The sequence below is a fragment of the Schistocerca gregaria genome, chromosome 1 (genome assembly GCF_023897955.1).
Source record: "Schistocerca gregaria isolate iqSchGreg1 chromosome 1, iqSchGreg1.2, whole genome shotgun sequence".
In the NCBI taxonomy this organism is placed as follows: domain Eukaryota; kingdom Metazoa; phylum Arthropoda; class Insecta; order Orthoptera; family Acrididae; genus Schistocerca; species Schistocerca gregaria.
Genome location: NC_064920.1, coordinates 1,209,423,548 through 1,209,438,988, shown reverse-complemented (window position 1 = coordinate 1,209,438,988; position 15,441 = coordinate 1,209,423,548). Strand labels below are relative to the sequence as shown.

Below are 15,441 nucleotides of genomic sequence, written 5' to 3'. Positions count from 1 at the left end.
TGGCGGTCGCGCCCAACAGACCGACCGACCAGCGGAGACGCCCTGGTGGAAGCAGGAGGAGGACGACCCTGGATCTCATTAGCGGCTTTTAGGCGGACGCGCTGCAGTTCGTGCCCACTTCACATGAGAATTTCTGTTCTGCCGTTCCTGCACAATGAAGGATATTTTCTACCCTGTATTGTCCACGTGTTACGTGATGCATTGCAGCGCTTCTTGACAATTTTATTGGCAGGCTTAAGACGCAACATCTGCAGCTTTCGTTTCACATATTTCTTGCTAATATTTGAGTGTGTGTTTTAAATGGCCGCCGCTCGTCAACATCTAAAGATTTTCTCAGTTTTATCACTAAATGTCAATTGCATACAAGCTGCGCACAAGATTGCATGTTTTATTGATTTTTTAACTTTGGGAGGCTATGACATTGCATTGCTCCAAGAAGTTACAGTAAAGCGATTCGATAACGTTCCTGGTTATGATGTCATCTATAACATAAATGTTGACGGTACTTGTGGCACCGCCGTCCTTTATAAAAATGGACTGCAACCAACTGACGTTCAATCTTTACCGAATGGCCGCCTCCTTACATGTACGATCCAGGATGTCACCTTTATTAATGTATACGCGCCGAGTGGCACCGACCACAAACGTGCTCGATCTGTGTTTTTTAACCAAGATGTGGTTCCGTTCTTTGCGTCGTCCCGCAATGTAATAGTCGGCGGTGACTTTAACTGTGTTACTGCCGCAGCCGATCAATTTCCAACGGCTAGCATGTGCCCGGAACTTTCGCAACTAATTGTGATCAATGACTTGATCGATGTTTGGCGTCATTTTCATCCTGTCGCAACGCAGTACACACATTTTTACCAGAACGGTGCCAGCAGACTTGATCGAATTTATGTGTCGCGGCCACTTCAACCCTGTCTTCAGAGAGTAGCGGTACATCCCGTCGCATTTAGTGATCACTGCGGAGTTGTGTGTGACATGCACCTACAGGCCAATAGGCAGGCGCCACCTTGCCATGTTTGGAAACTCAATACCCGTCATCTGTCTGCCGCCGCTTTACGTTGCGAGATTCAAAATATGTGGCAGCTTTGTTCTGAAAAACGGGGAAGTTATGCCTCAGTCTTACAATGGTGGGTCGACTTAGCCAAACCGCAGTTGCGCAATGTTGCGATGCGGTATGCAAGGGAGGTGTCGTTTTGGGAGAGGCGCACCATTGCCTTTTATCAGCAGTGCCTACAAGATGCGCTGGATGCACCCGTGGCGCCCGGTCAAAACTTACGCGCACGTTTACGTAGGATTAAAAATAAGATACTCAATCTTCAACTCCAAAAGGCGAAAGGACTTCTGATCCGGAGCCGACCGCTGTGTGCAACACTTGAAGAGGTGCCAACGCTTTACCACTTGGCACGCGAGAAACGGTCGGCGCGGAGGAAAGTCATTACCGCTCTCATCACGGACACTGGTGCTCGTCTCACGGCGAAGCATGAGATCGTTCCCCACGTCTCCGACCATTTTAAGAGATTGTTCGGACGGATTGCTGTCGACGATGTAGCACTTTCGTTTCTGTTAGATGAATTGGATACTGTCCTCTCCGACTCTGACCGACAGTCTCTGGATGAGATGATGTCACTGGACGATGTGAAAGATGTGTTGCGCTCGTGTCGTCGGGGGAAGTCTCCAGGTCCAGATGGTCTTCCAGTAGAATTTTACCTGGCTTATTGGGATATCTTCGGTGAGACATTGACGACCATGATAAATGAAATTGTTCGTGGTGCTGCGGTCCCTTCAAAGTTCGTTGAAGGGCGTATTATTTTGATTCCAAAGACACCGACAGCATGCCGTGTTGAGGCGCTACGCCCTATCACACTTTTAAATGCAGATTATAAACTGGCGGCGCGGTGCCTTGCAACGAAACTCAGTGTGGTCATGGACAAGGTCATCAGTCCGTTCCAGTCGTGTGGTGTGAAACGTCGCAGCATCTTTCATGCGGTGGCTTCATATCGAGACGTGGTCGCGTACGCGTCCATAAACGGCCTGTCCGCTGGAATTCTCTCCATCGACTTTGCCAATGCATTTGACCGTATCGGACACGATTATCTCTTCTCCGTAATGACAAAACTGGGCTTCGGCGGCCACTTTCTCACCGCTTTAAGGAATCTGTTAACGTCGGCGACTTCAACGATTGTAATCAATGGTTGGCAGTCTATGCCCATCCCTATCACAAGGTCGGTCAGGCAGGGCTGTCCTTTAGCAATGCTCCTATTCGTCATTGCGCTCGACCCGTTTTTGCGCGCAGTCGGTCGCATCATTGAAGGTGTCCAGGTCTGTCAGGTCTCTCTCAAATGTGCTGCCTATGCTGACGACGTGGGACTTTTCATCGGGCGGACACACGACTTGGACAGAGTGCGCGATGTTTTGCTGTTATACGAACGTGCATCTGGCGCCGTTCTAAATACGCGGAAAACAGTGTTAGTACCGCTGGGTCGGCGTGGACTGTATGCTCAACAGGACTGGTTCCGCGTTGTGCACACCCACAAAATTCTAGGACTCGACATAGTAGCGTGCCCACAAAAAAATGCAAGTTTTAAACTGGAGGCGAATTCTTGGTACTGTGAAGGCCCTATGTCGTAGCCACTCAGCTCGCCGACTCAACTTACATCAACGTGTGGCGGTTATTAACACTTTCATCTTATCAAATGCGTGGTACATCGCCCAATTGCTTAGTGTTCCGAAGCAGATAGGGAGGGCGATCTCGCAGGCGGTCTACTGGCTCCTGTGGCGGCATGAAATTTTTAAAGTCAAGGCTTCGACCTGTGCCATCGACAGGCAACTGGGCGGCCTCGGTTTCACCGACGTTCCACGCAAGTGCGACGCGCTGCTCGTCCACCGGACAGCCACCCTGCAGTCCGACATCCCGACAGGAACCACCGCGGCACTTCTGGAGCTCTACCGCCCACACTCTGAAGTCGCCCCCCTTTCTCTTGCGGCCATCCCGTACAAGATGTCCTACATACGGGAGTACTTTTTAGCGAGAAGCTACGCTCTGTCAACGGCTACCGACAGGCACAGGACCGCCCGCGGCCTCTACGTTGCCCTGACTGGACAACCACCGCTTCATAATCTAGTGCTCCGGAACCCCACAGTGGAATGGGTGAAGGTGTGGGCCAACATCAACAACCCGGTGTTACCATCGGACGTGAGTGCGCTATGGTTCAAAATCGTCAACAACACCTTAGCGACGAACCAGCGACTTGCTGACATTCATCTCCTCCCCTCTGCCAACTGCGGAAGATGTGGAGATGTGGACACACGGGAACATCGAATTGAATGTGCATCGGTGTCGACGATATGGCGGCTGTGTCAACGAATGGTAGCTCACATTAATAGAACACCACCTCACCTCGTGTCTGTTCGTCGTGTGGTAGTGCCTAACTTCAAAGCCTTCCCGCGGACGAAGAACAATGCCACTGTCTGGATCTTAGGGCATACGATTTATGCCCTTATAGATATGGCTGTCACTGATCCTTTGATATACCTCGACTATTTGTGGACCCAGTATGTGAAACTGAAAGACTGCGTTAAATTTCGCGAACTGTTTGCAAATTTTTTGAAGGCTGCCTTGAATTACGGATATGAAATACACCTGCGGACAACACCTTGAAGTGACACTTACTGAGTTCCCGCGTTCCACTTTTTAACTTATTTTTTCACCTTTACTTGCTTGTTTGAGTTATGGTTGATGGATTGTGCCATCAAAACAACTAGGGCCTATCAGGTTTATTTGCAAGAGAGGAATGTTCTTTTAATTTTGAGAACGTTAATTTAGTTCACGAAGCTTCATGAGAAATTTTAAACGATATGGCCTGTTGTATGTGAAACGTTCATGATTGCAGAAGAGTTTTTTGTTTTTTTCCATTCCGGACTGTCGAGATTTTATTTGATTACTTTATGTGAATTTATATTTCATTCGTGTGATGCGCACGACATATTCTCTCCTCAACCGGGGAGACTCACGCTCGGTAAGAAGCAGAAGATTTTCCTTTTAAGTAGAATTGGACTTTAGTTGACAAACCATCAGAGTGTTGAACCGGCGGAGGAAAGAATACCGTCCACGAATTCCGAACTAAATTCCTTTTCTTTCTTCATTTTCTGTGGAAGAGGACCACATACCATCTGAGGAGAAGATGATTTTGTTTTAAAATTATTCATGTGTCCAACGGAATCCGACAGTCCAAAAAAAAAAAAAAAAATACACCGGTTCTCGTCCGATCACCGAAGTTAAGCAACATCGGGCCCGGTTAGTACTTGGATGGGTGACCGCCTGGGAACACCGGGTGCTGTTGGCTCCCTCTCATTTTTTCCTTTTTACGTCGCTACACCGGTCAGCCCTCTTTTCATACTAACTCTCAGGTGTGACAAAGATGCTTCCTCAAGCATTTTAAACGACTGTATTAAACGTAACATATGAAACTACAGTAATAAATTAAGTTTGAGCAAGAATGCGCGAAGGAAGAGTGCTAGAACACCTTGAAAGTAACGATACACTGCGAATCGACAGATGTGCTCTTCAAGTGCGTCAGAGCCTACTGTTTTGTAGGAGCGTTTAATTCCAAAAACTAACTAAATAAATAAATAAACAAAAAACTAAAAAATCAACTGTTCTCGCCCGATCACCGACGATAAGCAACAACGTTAGTATTCGGGTCCATGACCGCCTGGGAACTCTGGCTGTCTTCATTTTTTGCTTCTTTTCGCTACCCCTGCCAGCCCTCTTTTCCAAAGTGTCTCTAGAAACACCAAGAGTATGAAGCGACAGGAACGTTCTGAAATACGCCAGTTCTTATAGTTTTGTAGCAGTGTTCAACTGCAAATTTGTGAACAAAAATTTATCTTTCGCCGATGGAAGAGATGGATGCTTTGTCGAATCGCCTGTCTTGTGTCCGTGTTTTCGCACCTTTCCACGGCCCGGCACGGCACGGCCGCTGCTCTAGTAGCACCGAACGGCCGCACACGGCGCCTCGGACACGCCGGCGCCAGTCTCGCAGATGTTTCTCGTGCTTGTGCTGTCATATGGACCACGACCCGAGCGGCAGTCGAGCAAAGTCGGGACAAGTCGGGACGGAAGGGGGAGGGGACAGGCGAGAATGCACCGCGCTAATTACGCAAATATCTGGAATCGCGGCGTGTGTCGGGCAGGTGAGAAAGCTTCCGTCGGTCCAGCAGGACACTGCCACACCCCGCGCAGTCCCCCCGCCGCCCGGCCGCGCGCAAGCCCTGCGCCGGATAACAAGAACAAGGTGCGTCTGCCGCGAGTGTCGGAGGCCGCACGCACCAAACGAATGACAGGCGGTGCAACGAGCAGCTGTGTTGTGCGTCCGACCCACGTGGCGGCGCGCCGCACTGCGCGTCGCTCTCGAGGTGGAAGGACGTGCTTTGCGTCAAATGTGCCACCGAAAAACGGCGATTGCGTGTGTTGGGAGGAGAGGCGAAGCCTTCTTCTGCTGTGCGGCTACAGTATAAGGACGCCAACGGCCATACCATGTTGAATACACCGGTTCTCGTCCGATCACCGAAGTTAAGCAACATCGGGCCCGGTTAGTACTTGGATGGGTGACCGCCTGGGAACACCGGGTGCTGTTGGCTCCCTCTCATTTTTTCCTTTTTACGTCGCTACACCGGTCAGCCCTCTTTTCATACTAACTCTCAGGTGTGACAAAGATGCTTCCTCAAGCATTTTAAACGACTGTATTAAACGTAACATATGAAACTACAGTAATAAATTAAGTTTGAGCAAGAATGCGCGAAGGAAGAGTGCTAGAACACCTTGAAAGTAACGAAACACTGCGAATCGACAGATGTGCTCTTCAAGTGCGTCAGAGCCTACTGTTTTGTAGGAGCGTTTAATTCCAAAAACTAACTAAATAAATAAACAAAAAACTAAAAAATCAACTGTTCTCGCCCGATCACCGACGATAAGCAACAACGTTAGTATTCGGGTCCACGACCGCCTGGGAACTCTGGCTGTCTTCATTTTTTGCTTCTTTTCGCTACCCCTGCCAGCCCTCTTTTCCAAAGTGTCTCTAGAAATACCAAGAGTATGAAGCGACAGGAACGTTCTGAAATACGCCAGTTCTTATAGTTTTGTAGCAGTGTTCAACTGCAAATTTGTGAACAAAAATTTATCTTTCGCCGATGGAAGAGATGGATGCTTTGTCGAATCGCCTGTCTTGTGTCCGTGTTTTCGCACCTTTCCACGGCACGGCACGGCACGGCACGGCACGGCCGCTGCTCTAGTAGCACCGAACGGCCGCACACGGCGCCTCGGACACGCCGGCGCCAGTCTCGCAGATGTTTCTCGTGCTTGTGCTGTCATATGGACCACGACCCGAGCGGCACCGAGCGGCAGTCGAGCAGTCGGGACAAGTCGGGACGGAAGGGGGAGGGGACAGGCGAGAATGCACCACGCTAATTACGCAAATATCTGGAATCGCGGCGTGTGTCGGGCAGGTGAGAAAGCTTCCGTCGGGTCCAGCAGGACACTGCCACACCCCGCGCAGTCCCCCCGCCGCCCGGCCGCGCGCAAGCCCTGCGCCGGATAACAAGAACAAGGTGCGTCTGCCGCGAGTGTCGGAGGCCGCACGCACCAAACGAATGACAGGCGGTGCAACGAGCAGCTGTGTTGTGCGTCCGACCCACGTGGCGGCGCGCCGCACTGCGCGTCGCTCTCGAGGTGGAAGGACGTGCTTTGCGTCAAATGTGCCACCGAAAAACGGCGATTGCGTGTGTTGGGAGGAGAGGCGAAGCCTTCTTCTGCTGTGCGGCTACAGTATAAGGACGGCAACGGCCATACCATGTTGAATACACCGGTTCTCGTCCGATCACCGAAGTTAAGCAACATCGGGCCCGGTTAGTACTTGGATGGGTGTCCGCCTGGGAACACCTGATACCTATAGGAAACGGCACCCTAACGGCAGGCAGAGAGTGGTACCAAGTTGTGCAACAACTAAAAACACTTGGCATCACCATCCAACGATGCCCGCTCAAAATGGCAGCGCAAAACTGGCGTGATGTCTTGCACAACGTAAGAGGCATAGTAAGGACACACGCGGGCAGAAACCTAACGCTAAGCCAGAAGGTGGCGTTAATAAACGTCACGATCCTGTCGAAAGTGTGGTATACGGCGCAGATACTAAGTGCACCAGCAGAGATAGCCCGTGCGATTTCAGGCGCCGCGTACTATCTACTGTGGAGGCGGCAAATTTTCAAGGTGTCGCAGGCGACATGCTGCTTGCCGAGGGAGGAAGGCGGGCTCGGCTTAACCGACGTCAAGACCAAATGTGCAGCTCTGCTACTCCATCGAGCTCTCAAGATGTAAAGCAAAAACACCGACGGAGTCACAGCAAACCTGCTGAAAACATACAGACCACTGTCTGAGGAAGCACCGGTAGACGCTAGCCACATCCCATACAAACTTCGACACCTCAGGCAAATAATAATAGATAAGAGCTACGCCTACAACACAATCGCTAACCCACAACACAGAACGGCGGGAAAAATATACGGCGCCCTGAGAGGGAAAACGTGCAAGCCAAAAGTGGAAACTAAGATCCCCGTTCACGACTGGACACAGGTGTGGAGGAATATCTCCGAACAGGCTCTACCAGTACACGCCAGAGACACGTGGTACAAAATCGTCCACGGGACAGTAGCAACCAACCAAAAGCTGGCACAAATAAAAATACGCGAATCGGCAAATTGCGAAAGATGCAACCAAGTAGACACCATCGAGCATCGATTCAGCTGCGCAGGGAGTGAAGAAATATGGGCAACCTGCAGAAAGATGATAGCCCACATCAATAGGAGCGACGAAAAGGCGATCCACATCTCGTCACTTACCATCCCGACAGCCAAACCATTCCCACGCCCAAAGCGAGTCGCCACGATGTGGATCCTGGCGATGACAGCCCACGCAGTCGTCGCAAAACGCCAGACGAACGCAGCTGAGTACCTGATCGACCTCTGGGAAGAGCACAAGAGCGCCGAACGCCAGCGCAGATACAGGGAGACGTTCCAGCGCTTCCTGCAGATCCCGCTGGACGCCGCCGTCAGGGCCGCGTTCTCAACGCCGTGACCGCCACCGCCACGCCCCCGCGCCGCCCACAACAGCCACGCCCCCGTCGATCGCAGACGTCGCCCCCCCCAAACTCCCACGCCGCCACGCGACCAAGTGAAGTGCACCAAACAGTGAAGTGGAAGTGCTTAGTGCAAAAAAAAAAAAAAAAAAAAAAAAAAAAAAAAAAAAAAAAAAAAAAAAAATAGTTTCAATCAAAAGAAAAAATTAAACGTTAAGTGAAAAGTGCTCCTACAGTTATTCACAGTGTCAAACAATACAGTGCAACACAACGAAAAAGCAAACAAGGTAGGCAAACAACAAAATGCAATAATGTGCCTACCAGTGCCTTAGAATAAAAAAGTAAAAAATAAAATAAAGTTGTGTAAATGTGCCTTCCTCTCTCTCTCTCTCTCTCTCTCTCTCTCTCTCTCTCTCTCTCTCTGCTTAAGTCAATAGTTATGGTCCTTCTTTCTCTGTGTCATGTCACCTTTGTCTTTGTCCTAATGAAGTCATTTTGTGTTTTGTATAACTATGTCACTTTCAATTATTCTTTATGTTGTGTTTTATTTAGTATAGTTTGTCTAATGGTCGCCTATTTTTTTCTCGTGAGACACATGTAAATTAAGCCCCAACAATTACCAAAACATAGAACCATCCTTGAGCCTCGGCTCACCACAAAAATATCAATTTCACTCAGCAAAATCAGTGCAAACCTGTGACGCTATATTATACAGGCAGAATAACACTATCCCCCTAAATCCCTATTTAGAAAAATAATGTTTTTTATTTTATTATTAATAATTATCAACTTTTTTCTCCTTTGTCATACATATCACCATGACAAACACAAAATATAGCATAGAAATTTCTTTTCCTGCATTCCTGTGGACATTATTCAAAAAATATGACGAACTGGAGAAAATAAAAGTGTGTGGTACTAAACAACAGACAATTCAAAGCAAATAGCAAAAGAAAACAATAAAGAAATACAAAATCTCACGATTGTAACACAACAAGAATTAATAACGATTAGCATGTAAATTGTTAAAAATATGCAATAAAAGTTTATATACGTTAAAAAAAAAAAAAAGGTGCTGTTGGCTCCCTCTCATTTTTTCCTTTTTACGTCGCTACACCGGTCAGCCCTCTTTTCATACTAACTCTCAGGTGTGACAAAGATGCTTCCTCAAGCATTTTAAACGACTGTATTAAACGTAACATATGAAACTACAGTAATAAATTAAGTTTGAGCAAGAATGCGCGAAGGAAGAGTGCTAGAACACCTTGAAAGTAACGAAACACTGCGAATCGACAGATGTGCTCTTCAAGTGCGTCAGAGCCTACTGTTTTGTAGGAGCGTTTAATTCCAAAAACTAACTAAATAAATAAATAAACAAAAAACTAAAAAATCAACTGTTCTCGCCCGATCACCGACGATAAGCAACAACGTTAGTATTCGGGTCCATGACCGCCTGGGAACTCTGGCTGTCTTCATTTTTTGCTTCTTTTCGCTACCCCTGCCAGCCCTCTTTTCCATAGTGTCTCTAGAAATACCAAGAGTATGAAGCGACAGGAACGTTCTGAAATACGCCAGTTCTTATAGTTTTGTAGCAGTGTTCAACTGCAAATTTGTGAACAAAAATTTATCTTTCGCCGATGGAAGAGATGGATGCTTTGTCGAATCGCCTGTCTTGTGTCCGTGTTTTCGCACCTTTCCACGGCACGGCCGCTGCTCTAGTAGCACCGAACGGCCGCACACGGCGCCTCGGACACGCCGGTCAGGCCGGCGCCAGTCTCGCAGATGTTTCTCGTGCTTGTGCTGTCATATGGACCACGACCCGAGCGGCAGTCGAGCAGTCGGGACAAGTCGGGACAAGTCGGGACGGAAGGGGGAGGGGACAGGCGAGAATGCACCGCGCTAATTACGCAAATATCTGGAATCGCGGCGTGTGTCGGGCAGGTGAGAAAGCTTCCGTCGGTCCAGCAGGACACTGCCACACCCCGCGCAGTCCCCCCGCCGCCCGGCCGCGCGCAAGCCCTGCGCCGGATAACGAGAACAAGTTGCGTCTGCCGCGAGTGTCGGAGGCCGCACGCACCAAACGAATGACAGGCGGTGCAACGAGCAGCTGTGTTGTGCGTCCGACCCACGTGGCGGCGCGCCGCACTGCGCGTCGCTCTCGAGGTGGAAGGACGTGCTTTGCGTCAAATGTGCCACCGAAAAACGGCGATTGCGTGTGTTGGGAGGAGAGGCGAAGCCTTCTTCTGCTGTGCGGCTACAGTATAAGGACGCCAACGGGCATACCATCAGTCGTGTTCCGGCACTCGGCCAGTGCACATCGCGCGGTGACGGGCGGTAGCGCGGGCCAGTGTTTACGTCGCGAGCAGTGCTGAGGTGGAGAGCTGAGCAGCGTGTGCGAGCGCTGTTAACGTTTGTTTCTGTATAACTGTTGTAAATAAGATGTCGACAATTAACAGAGCGAACAGCGTTCAGTGTGTTTTCGATCGCGCTGCCTTGCGACCGATGGCGTTTGAAATTCATGAGTGGATCTTTGAGGATTTGAAATTGCCTGAAGATATAGTCGACACATTCCAGTTGGACTTTGTGCAGTACTCGTTATTTATCAAATTTATTTCGAGTGACACTTACGAGAAATTCGCTGAGGAGCATGTTGGTGTGAGACCATTCCGTCATAATGATGGCAGTATTAGTAATGTCCAAATCGTGCCTTCGGGATACGGAGTAAGAACCGTCAGGGTATTTAATGTGCCACCTGAGTGCCCTAATGATCTGATTGCACGTTCTCTGTCACTGTACGGCGCTGTTTTGTCAGTTACAAATGAAAAATGGTCGAGTGCCTATCGCTACCAAGTTAACAGCGGGGTGCGCAGTGTACGTGTAGATTTGAAAAAGCATATACCTTCGTATGTTGCCATTGGCGGCTGTCGTGCACAGGTAACTTACATTGGTCAACCCCCTACCTGTTCGATCTGCCATTCAACTGAACATCTGCGGATGAACTGTACACGTAGACGTCCATTTCAACTTCCACGGGAACGACCTGCAGACGGTAGTGAAAAGCTAGTACCACTATTGAGTGAGGTGGTCGCGGGGACTGTACCACCACCCCGGCAGCCGGAACATGTCAGCGAGGTGGAGGTGCCAGTTCAGGTGGAATGCAGTGCCAAAGACATTCGCGGTAGGACGGACGTCGATTCGGCACCGTCATCTTCACCGGGGCAGTTACCGCTGGATACCAACGATGCGCCAGCCACCTCTGAAACTAAGCCGTGTGAGATACAGGAGCGGGTGCAGATCAGTTTGCCTGAACCACTCCTATCGGTAGAGACTGTAGCAGACACGAAGAAAGGCCGCCGAAGGAAAAGCAAAGGGAATAGTAGCAAAGAGGAAAAGTCGAATGATTTAGGACCCGTACACATGTCAGAAAGTGGCAGCGAGACTGAACCTCAATCTTCTTGCCCCGTGCGCTGCGAGGACACCGCGAGGCAAGAACGCATTCGTGAACAAACCAAACACCTGAAGGCACTACTGAGCGCTGAAAGGGATCAAAGCACCGTAACGGCCAAGAGGAAGAGCGAGCAGAGCAGCGAGCAGCTGCAGCAGCGATCTCGCAGGAACTCGCTGACGTCAGTCGCAGCCCCGCGTGGTGGCCAGGCGGATGCGACCACGTTGACAGACTCAGCCGGCGGTGGCGGGCAGGGCGGCGCGCGCACCGCGCAGCACCCCGACAGCAATGAGCCGTGGTGGCAGCAGAATGAGGAGATGCAGCAGTAGCTGCTCTCGCGCATGACCATCGCGCTGCGACCTTCCCCTCCCTGGTCCGTTATTGGTTTTGACATTCCGTTTCGTACTCCAAACGTTACTAACGAGTTTGGTTCAAAGCCGGAGAGAAGGACGATGCGAAAATCACAGCTCATTGTCCTCTGAACTATCATGGGTGACAGCCAAACCTACAACATTACCACACTTAACGTCAATAGAATTCAAAGTGCGGTGAAACTCCGTTCGCTAAATGATTTCTTGTATGGTACCAGCGTTGACATTGCCCTCCTACAGGAGGTAGTCACAGCCTTAGAAGTGCCCGGTTACGTTCTTATTGATAACATCAATCTTCAGGATGCTGTAGGCACTGCCATCCTTCTGCGCGACGGTATAGCCTTTACGGATGTGCAGCGGCTGCCCAGTGGTCGTGGCATTTCTCTTCGAGTGAATGGTGTGCAGATTGTTAACGTGTACGCCCCCTCAGGTAGCACTCATAAGAGAGATCGTTCAAAATTTTATAAAACCGAGGTTCCCATTCTTCTTAGCGGTTATCGTGAACATCTCATCCTTGGTGGTGACTTCAATTGTGTGCTCGATTACAGAGACCAAACTCCTAACACGAACAGATGTATCGAACTTGAACATTTAATTCATGGCATGCGTCTTCACGATACATGGGAACAACTGCACGGTGAACGGGTAGCGTACACCTTCGTAACCAGTCATTCTGCCAGTCGGCTGGATAGGATCTATGTGTCCGATGCCCTCCAGCGACACACTGTGAACTGTGACATAGCTCCTGTCAATATCTCCGACCATTGTGCATATCAGTGTTACCTCAACCTACACCGCCAGCCAATTTACCGCGGGAAGGGCTACTGGAAATTGAATGTCAGCCTTCTGCAGGATGCCCAACTTGAAGAGGAGGTGACCTTAACGTGGCAACAGCTCCAGCGGCACCGACGTCGTTACGCTAGCGTACTACAGTGGTGGATTCAGTGTGCTAAGCCTAAATTACGCCTGACCGTCATGAGCTACGCCCGACAAAAAAGCTTTTGGCAGAAACAGACTATTGAATTTTATTATCGCTGTTTGAGAGAACTGTACAGTCGCACTAACAATCCTTCTCGAGACATCGACGTAAAGATCAAACGATATAAAGCGAAAATCACGGCGATACAACGCCAACGCATGCATGGCATCATCGTGCGAGCCCACCCTAAGGACGTCGCCGCCGAAGAACGGGCCTCTCTGTATCACATCCTGAGAACGACGAAACGGTGTAAAGCCATGTTGATTGAAGCCGTCGTTGATGACGCTGAGAATGCCATCACGAAGCAACGTGACATCATCTCGCACGTCTACGACTATTATAGTCAACTTTACAAGAAGCAACTCGTTGATGAACACTCGTGTGAGGATTTTCTTAGGACCTTGAGCTGTCGCTTGTCACAACAGGATAATGCAAAGTTGGAATCTGTTTTCACACAGGACGAAATCCGACTGGCGGTTCACAGTGCAAAGAAAGGGAAATCACCAGGACCTGATGGTCTCAGCGCTGAGTTTTACCAGCGATACTGGAACGTCCTCGGTCCGACACTCCTCGAGATAGCGAATGAACTCTGGCACCTGGAAGTCATACCCAAGGCATTTACGGAAGGTATCATCCTGCCCTTACCGAAAAAAGGGAACAGCAGGAAGTTTGAAAACATGCGACCCATCACACTCCTGAATGCCGACTTCAAAATCATCACCAGATCAATTAAGCTAAGGATGCAAACCGTTATGTACAAGGTTTTAGGCAGTTACCAGTACAGTGCAGTGCAAGGTCGAAGTGCAATCTCAGCTGCCTGCGATTTGAGGGACATCATCTGTTCATATGCTGAAACTAAAGGACAGGGCGCTCTGATCTTTCTAGATTTTGAGAAGGCTTATGACCGTGTACGTCATGATTTCCTCTTTCAAAGCATGAAGAAACTAGGATTTGGACCTCATCTCATAGAATTAATTCGCAAACTTACTACAAACGCCTCTTCACGGATTCTCATTAATGGCCATTTTACAAAAGAAGTTTCCATCGAGCAGTCCATCCGCCAAGGATGTCCTCTCTCAATGATTTTGTACGCCATTGCAGTAGAGCCGCTCCTGAACAACTTCGTGCATAGCGGGATCGGGCTTAGCGTCGAGTCTGTCACTATCCCATGCATTGCGTATGCTGACGATATATGCGTAACTGTGTCATCATCGCAACAACTTCTGTCAGCAGCAACTCTTCTACAAACATTCACGTTTCTTTCAGGAGCAATACTCAATAGAACTAAAACCACAGTTTTGCAAATCGGTGGCGGTATCGGAGACATATCCCATGTTACCTGGTGCAAGGTAAAGGATTCTCACACAACCCTCGGTGTTACTTTTGAAGCCAAACCAGACAAATTCCTGACGAAGAACTGGTCACACATGCTTCATAAATTACGTGCTGCTTTGATGCTTCACTCCGACCGTGACTTGAACATACTACAGAAAGTTAAGACCATCGAGATCGCCATTACGAGCAAGATGAATTATTTGGCGCAAATTCTTCCCATCTCCGACCACCTAGCCAAGAGTATACAACAAGCGTTATGTTGGTTTATTTTTAGGGGGCATATTTTCAAAGTTCAGTTCGATACCTTAACCTTACCTTCGTCCAAAGGTGGCCTTAACCTCATTAAAGTACACAAAAAATGTGTCACCCTGCTCCTAAATCGCATCAGGAAGGAGTTTCGTACCCGGAGGACCAGTCTCATCAGAAACCTCATTCAGCGGTGGAAACCTCATAGCTTGGACCCACCCGTTAATATCGCCGGCATTCCAGTTTCTTACCGACATGTGCGACTATACTACATGGAAATGAGCTACATTCGACACAACATCGTCGATACCGGAAGCCTGACGAACAGGAAGCTTTATGACCTTCTCATGACAACAAACCACAGGAATCGTCTCGAAGAAAAATATCCACATATACATTGGAGTATAATATGGCGGAATGTGCACAACGACATGTTACCGTCACGCGTCATAGCAGACTGGTATCTCACAGTCAACGATAAAGTAGCAACGAATGAAAAGCTACATAAAATAGGCCTTCAACCAACGCCCAACTGTGACGCATGCGGAAGAGTCGATACGCTCCTTCATAGGTTCACTTGCGGACATGCAGAAGAAATTACAACATTCCTTCGTCAACGATTGTCAGTGATAGACCGTACGACGCCCAGTGGTGTAGAACTTTTAGAGATCACTCAGCCACAAAAACTGAGGTATCCACGAGCAAAAAACAACGCTACAACGTGGATCATGGGCCACACAGCATCGTTTATTATGCAGAATAGGCATGCTACTTTTCTAGACTATTATTCTTACATAGAAATTGAACACTTTAAAATAAGCCAACATTGTGACTACAGGAGGATATTTGGAAATATGCTGAAAATCATAATTAACGGTTAAATGCTTCAAATACAATATTTGGATAGTAGAGGTTGCCAGTTGCCTGTAT

At 48.9% G+C, this 15,441-nt stretch overlaps 1 non-coding gene and 1 pseudogene across 1 annotated transcript; both read left to right on the top strand.

The window, feature by feature from the left end:
- Positions 1-5,527: 5,527 nt before the first annotated feature.
- LOC126285119 (5S ribosomal RNA) lies at positions 5,528-5,646 on the top strand. Its single transcript, XR_007551602.1, has one exon. It is a non-coding gene; the product is annotated as a 5S ribosomal RNA (ribosomal RNA).
- A 1,193-nt stretch (positions 5,647-6,839) lies between these two features.
- Positions 6,840-6,959, top strand: LOC126287349 (5S ribosomal RNA; annotated as a pseudogene).
- The last annotated feature ends 8,482 nt before the right edge of the window (positions 6,960-15,441 follow it).